The sequence below is a fragment of the Doryrhamphus excisus genome, linkage group LG4, assembly GCF_037039965.1.
Source record: "Doryrhamphus excisus strain RoL-2023G ecotype Guam linkage group LG4, RoL_Dexc_Guam_v1.1, whole genome shotgun sequence".
In the NCBI taxonomy this organism is placed as follows: Eukaryota; Metazoa; Chordata; class Actinopteri; order Syngnathiformes; family Syngnathidae; genus Doryrhamphus; species Doryrhamphus excisus.
In genome coordinates this window covers 12,637,647-12,643,646 of record NC_136360.1, presented here as the reverse complement: position 1 = coordinate 12,643,646, position 6,000 = coordinate 12,637,647, and the positions used below count along the sequence as shown (strand labels likewise).

The 6,000-nt window shown below is 42.4% G+C and overlaps 1 long non-coding RNA gene across 2 annotated transcripts; it reads left to right on the top strand.

The window, feature by feature from the left end:
- Window positions 1-1,631: 1,631 nt before the first annotated feature.
- LOC131129992 (uncharacterized) lies at window positions 1,632-3,359 on the top strand. 2 transcript variants are annotated; one of them, XR_009129944.2, is made up of 3 exons: window positions 1,632-1,779; window positions 2,983-3,068; window positions 3,146-3,359. It is a non-coding gene; the product is annotated as an uncharacterized LOC131129992 (long non-coding RNA). The 2 variants fall into 2 exon arrangements; XR_009129943.2 differs by lacking the exon at window positions 1,632-1,779 and adding an exon at window positions 2,674-2,796 and having other exon boundaries at window positions 2,872-3,068.
- The last annotated feature ends 2,641 nt before the right edge of the window (window positions 3,360-6,000 follow it).

Here is a 6,000-nt window from a genome sequence, read left to right as displayed (position 1 = left end):
TAGTTGGGATGAGCTTCTGCGGTAAAGCGATGGGGCTCAACCCTGTGGGGCGCGTCACTGATCATTCAAAGTACTCGTAAATAATGACTCAAGTGGAACCTCAGAAGGTTCTGAATGTCGGAAATGAACCGAAACCTTTGGGAAAAAGACGTATCCAATGCCAAAAGCTTCACACAAGACATAGGTATCTGAAAATGGCTACTGTCAACCGTCAGATGGATTCAATCATATAATATGAGCACATTAAGCCATTGAAGCTTTTAATGGTTGTGAAAAAGCTTTTTGTCGTGTTGGGCTTCCTTCAATGTTTCACAAGGAATCACATGATCTGTGAAGTATAAATCAAACATACCCCAATTGAAAGCTCCACAGAAAACAAGACATGGTCATGTGACTGACAGTCAAGTGGACTGTGCTGACTTTTAGCTCGTTTGTCTGTTCCAACCAATGCCCCCGAGTCACACGCCATCACTTGCCCCCCTACTCACCTTCTCCCAGTCAGCAACCATCAAAGCTACCAATCACATTACTTACAGCCTGACTACATCCTCACCTTTCCTGTCGCCGTGTGTTCCCGCCAGGGGACATGCTGGCCCCCGGTGATCGTCTTTTCTCGTGGTCCTCTCCACAGGACCCTGGTGGTGTTAGGGGGCTTTTGTGAAGGGGGGTGTCCAGTCACTGTGATCAGGGCTGGGCCCAATTCTGTTTGAAATGTGAATGGGCTAATTTTCATCACACTCCCTCATGCTAGCAGAAATCCCAGGTGCCACAGCCAGCACGCCAAGGGTCATCATTAGAGGACAACGTAGCCAGCCCCCTAAGACTTAACCCTTCAAAAAACACTGAGCCACATAAAGCAGTGCATGTTTCTGATATTTCTCTTATCATTTATTCATCTATCTTCACAAGAAAGCTCGCGCTCAAGCTTATTATCATCTTCTGAACCGCTTATCAAACTAGTTAGCAGTCCAACCGCAAAATACTGAACAATAGTTTGCATTTATCTTGCTAGCGCAGCAGTTATCATATATGTCCATCCGTCAATCCATTCATCAATTCATTTTCTAGCCCGCAAGTTATCTTGCCAGTTAGCTTCTTTCTAGTTAGCTTATCAAGATAGTTACTGTGTCTCCTATTTCCCCAAACAGCAAACTTAACAAGTTAGGAAGCACCTTGTTTGATTATAAAAAAAAGTATTCTGTCATAATCAGCAAGTTATTAATACAAATCAGTCAAGTACGTATGTATCTATCGAGTTAGCTTATCAATCAAGTTAGTACACCTCCCCATCCCTTAAACTCTGAAAGCATATTATTAGCTTAGCAAGTTACCAACTAACAAGTTAGCTTAGAAAACTAGCAACTATTTAGTTAGCTTATTATGAATGTTAGCATATCTATTCATCCCTCTCCAATTAAACTCCATCACATGAAGTTAGCTTATCATAAAATTGGCAAATCAATGATGTTAGCTTACCAGCTAGTTAGCATGTGTGTCTACCCATTTGGCGAGTAGAAACAAACAAAATTTAAGATGTGAAGACAGGCACTTGTGCTGGCGCTATAGTGGGGGTGTTGGGTGTGTGTGGAGCGGGGCTACGTTGGAGGGGGGTGGGTGGTTTTGTTGGGGGTGTTTCACGTGTGATTTGAAATTCAGACAGATTTGGTGATCAAAAGAAGGCTGAATATCTGGCAGCTGTTCAAAGCAACTGGCAGCAAACAAATGTGATGTGACCGAGTGTAGAGGAGTCTCATTAGCCGCTAAAGCAGCTAACGACAGGTACACCCCACCTCCCCCCGTTACCCTACCAACCGACCATCCTCCCCCCGCCCCCCTCGCCAGCTGAACAGACATTTGTTTGTTTCTGCAAGTGTATTTTTCCTATAATGTGTGTGCTTTTTGGCATTTTGGTTGTTTTTGCTTGTGAAAGGTACACATGAGAGGGAGGGGGGTGGGGGGTGGCACACCACTATCCTTCTTCCTTTTGTCAGGGAAAAAAAACAAGGAGTGTATGTCTATGTCTAAACCTAGTGGCCGTGAGCAACTTGGGGATGACGTCAGAGAAATATGATTGATTAAGTAACATCGTTTGAATCCCACATCTGGATTTTTATCACGCTGCAGAAAAATCCCTAATTTATCCCAAATGAGTCGTGCATTTCGTCTTTGATTTAATCTGAATCTACTGAGATATGATGATGTTAGTACACGCTGATAAGAGGTATTGTGGCTATTCATTCAAATTAACTACAGGAATAGTAAACGTGTCTGAAAATCACAATGTATTATGTCATACTGTTCTTTTCCATGCCACTCAATTGGAGCTTTGGAGCTTGAGGATTGCTTTGGAGACCTATACAAAGGCTAAAAAAGGCCAGCATTGTTAGTACAGTGAACGGCAAGTATAAAAAAAAATATCCTTCAAGTACAAAAAAACATTTCTACAACTACAAAAACCTGCCACATGACTTTTGGCACAATATTCCGCCTTGCAGTTCGACAAATAAATGCACTAGCTTGACATTGTTGACATTCAAAACTGGCAATATTTTCAGGTCTTTTGAAGACTTTTGGTGACTTTCGATTTTCTGTTACTGTCACCCTAAAAACAATCAGTCTTTTTTCATATGTAGGTATAAAAACATATTTCGCAGATTTTTTATACACGCAAATTCCAGGACCACTTACAGCTACTTTCCTTATCTCTGAGGAGTTGGCAGCACTACAGTACACACTTGTGCTTTTTTTGGCTGTACAACAGCATTGGCGAGAATGTTTGTCTCTCAGCATCCTCCGGTGAGTTTATGCCGCAAAGTTATCACACATTGGCAATGTTTGACACAATAATACACTTTTTTTTTTCCCCACAAGGCTTCAGCGTGACCTTCAGCGCTCGCTCGGCTCAAAAACGAGCGGGGTCACTTTTGTAGTCTTTTAGCGCTTGGAGGGGCAATGAAATATTCAAACAGCTATCCTCCACAGAAGCGTCATGGTGTCAGTCCAGAGTCCATCGGCCTACTGGACGCCACGTGCACACACACAATGTGAACTGCGGTTATTTCCAGCAGGTGAGTGGAGTACGTTGTCAATTCATGACCAATGGCGAGGTCCTGCATTATACACCACGCTGTGTTTTATTCACAAGCTGCTGGATTCAAACATATCAGGACCAGACTGGGGAATTGGAGCAGACTCGGGCACGGTACAGGTCCGAGAACAGGTAGAAATAAACTATGTATAAAAGCAGCGCTAAGCTACAGCCTGGGGCTAAGCTACACGGGCTACGATGTTAGCACCCCCCCAACCCATCAACACACACACACACACACACCTCACCCACCCAAAGCCACAAATCAATTCTTGGCTTCACACTCGACAAATGTTTATTTTTGCTCGGCTCAAGCTAGCGATGACAAGTTTTTAGCTGCTTTTTTGTTTTGACTTGTGAGCCAAACAAGTTTTAAGGCGGTGTTTACTTTGCTGGCAGGAAATGATAGAGGCTACTTTTGACGACACGTTTCCACCAAGGTGTCCGGTTCAGCTCGGTTTGCATCGGTTCAGCTCAGATTGATAAATGTGTTTCCACACAGCGACAGAAGTAACTGATGTGACACCATAGCCGCATGAAAGACGAAAAAAAGCATCACCAACATAAGTTCCGCTATCCTGAACATTATTTTTACATTTTCTCATAATTTGTGAGCGATAATTCTATTTTTTGTGTGCTTTTAGATGGAGCCTACAGAAGGACCCACCGCCTGTTGAAAAGAGCGAGATTTGCATTCAGGCTTTTCTCCAAAAGTGTCCAATAAGATAAGAAAGGGTTGCTTCATTTGTTGCTGGGCACAAGAGTCACTAGAGGGGTCTAAAAACTTGCTAGATATAGCGGCCAAGTAGCTAAGTCAGCACACTGAAACAAACAAAACAACAAAGTCACGTTAGGTTATGGAACATATGTGATGAGAACAAATAATATATTATAGGAATAAAGTCACGTTTTAAATTACTACGTCTTATTATTCTCTGGTACACCTTATGATGTGTGTTAAAGGGGACCTGTTATGCTTTTTCCACTTTTCTAACCTATAAATGTAGTAAGAAAGTTGTATTTTGCTGTTAAACGATGCCAAAGTTTCAAATAATGGGGTTTGCGCATTTAGAAGTGAGCCCTGAAAGAAGTTTGGAATGGCTCAAAATGCTCGGTTTCAGGGAGTTTTTGTTTCACTGGCTTTCTGTGCCGGGCTTCCTTATAAGGTCATGAACAGTAGGTCAGATACGCTCCCCCGCCCTCCCTAAAGTTCTGCTTCTCTGTTTACGGTGTTAGCAATGGCTCCCAGAAAGAGTTTGTTCAGGTGTAAGGGAAAGCTACATACGTTTTGTGACCACAATGCAGCTGGACTAGCCAACAAACTTGAAGCCTGATGCCTTTCCAACATGACTTCATCATGTCAAAGGATCAGAAGAGCAAGCAGTAAGTATCAGTGTGTTTATTTTGTGTAAGCATTATAGAGGAAAAGCCAATTCCTACACCAATCAGTGGGACTAATCCCGCAAAAAACATGTAATGACCACATGTCACGTTATTGATGCTGTAGAAAACCTACTTACAACGTCTTGAAGTAACCTCTTCTCTTGAGAAACTTCAGACTCTTTAGTCTCTACTTCCGGATCGGATTCAGGATCCAACACATATGGCTTTATGTTAAAAGTGGACATTTTAAGAACATAAATTGCTGTTTATTATCAACTCCAATAAAGTTGGGTCCGGCAGCTGTCGTTATAACACGGGAAGTCCTCCTGAGAACTCGGGAGTGTGACCAACCACAGCGGAGTCGGCGTGCCGTGGGTGGAATAAATTAAAACAGACTTTTTTTTAGCAGAAAGCAAGAAATCCAAAAAAATATGTGAATAGGTGCAGATTCTGGAAGATCTTGAAAGCTTTCTGTGCTGTTTTCGTATGTAGCTGCTCTTATAGGAGTCCACAACTCAATGCAAAGGGCTAGAAAATTTGCATAATAAGAAGCAGCGTTACATTGCCATCTAATGTATGCAGTTCCAAAGACAGTCCCATTAAAATGGGTTTATGTGTGAGAGCAAACAGGTAGCACCAAATTTATACATAAATGAATGTGTAACGTTAAAACTTCTGCTGATTGGAACTGAACTGTGCCAGACATAAAGTGGCCCACTAAAAAAATATAAACCATATAAACAAACGTACTGAAATAGTTTCCTGTATTTTTTTAGTGTTTAAAAAGTAAAATATTTGGCACTGCAGGTGACAATGGGTGGTATCCATGCCTGAGCTACAGCAATCTGTGAGGACAAAGTTACAGTGCATTGGCAGTAGGCAGTCGGGTCTTTGTAGCTCCAGCAATATCCCTTATTATTTGGAAAATGACCCTTAGTTTCAAATGCACCTATCACCAGGTATGCGTATAATCAGTGTTAGCACCTGACAGCAGCTTAATAATGTTGGCCGAGATAAGTTAGCAGCTTAAACGGGGGGCCACGGCCAAAAAAAGTCCAGATGCATTGATTGTTTGTCTGCTTTCTTGTCACGGTGCGGCGTGGCGTGGTGTGGCGTGGCGTTGCGACCCCAGGATGCAGAAATGAGGACCCAAATGCAGGTAAAATGTGTTTTAATGATGATGCAATGGAGCAGGACAACTGACATGTATGAACAGAAAAAACGACAATGATCCAACAATGGAAAGAGCACACACCTGAACTAAATAGAGGGGTGAAAATTAGGAGCAGGTGTGGGAGATATGAAAAACAGGAAAACAGAAACGAGGCAAGACAGGAAGTGGATACCAAAATAAGAGCATACAAGGAAAACTAAATGAACTGTCACAGGGGCTAACTCCTGCATCGTGATACTTTCTGCCGCTGAGCAGATTAGTTTAGTTTAGGACGGTATGTATTTCCATTGCAAAGGGTTCTAGAATTTCAGTCACAAAAGGACTGAAGGACCAATGCAGTGGCAAAGGTACATGC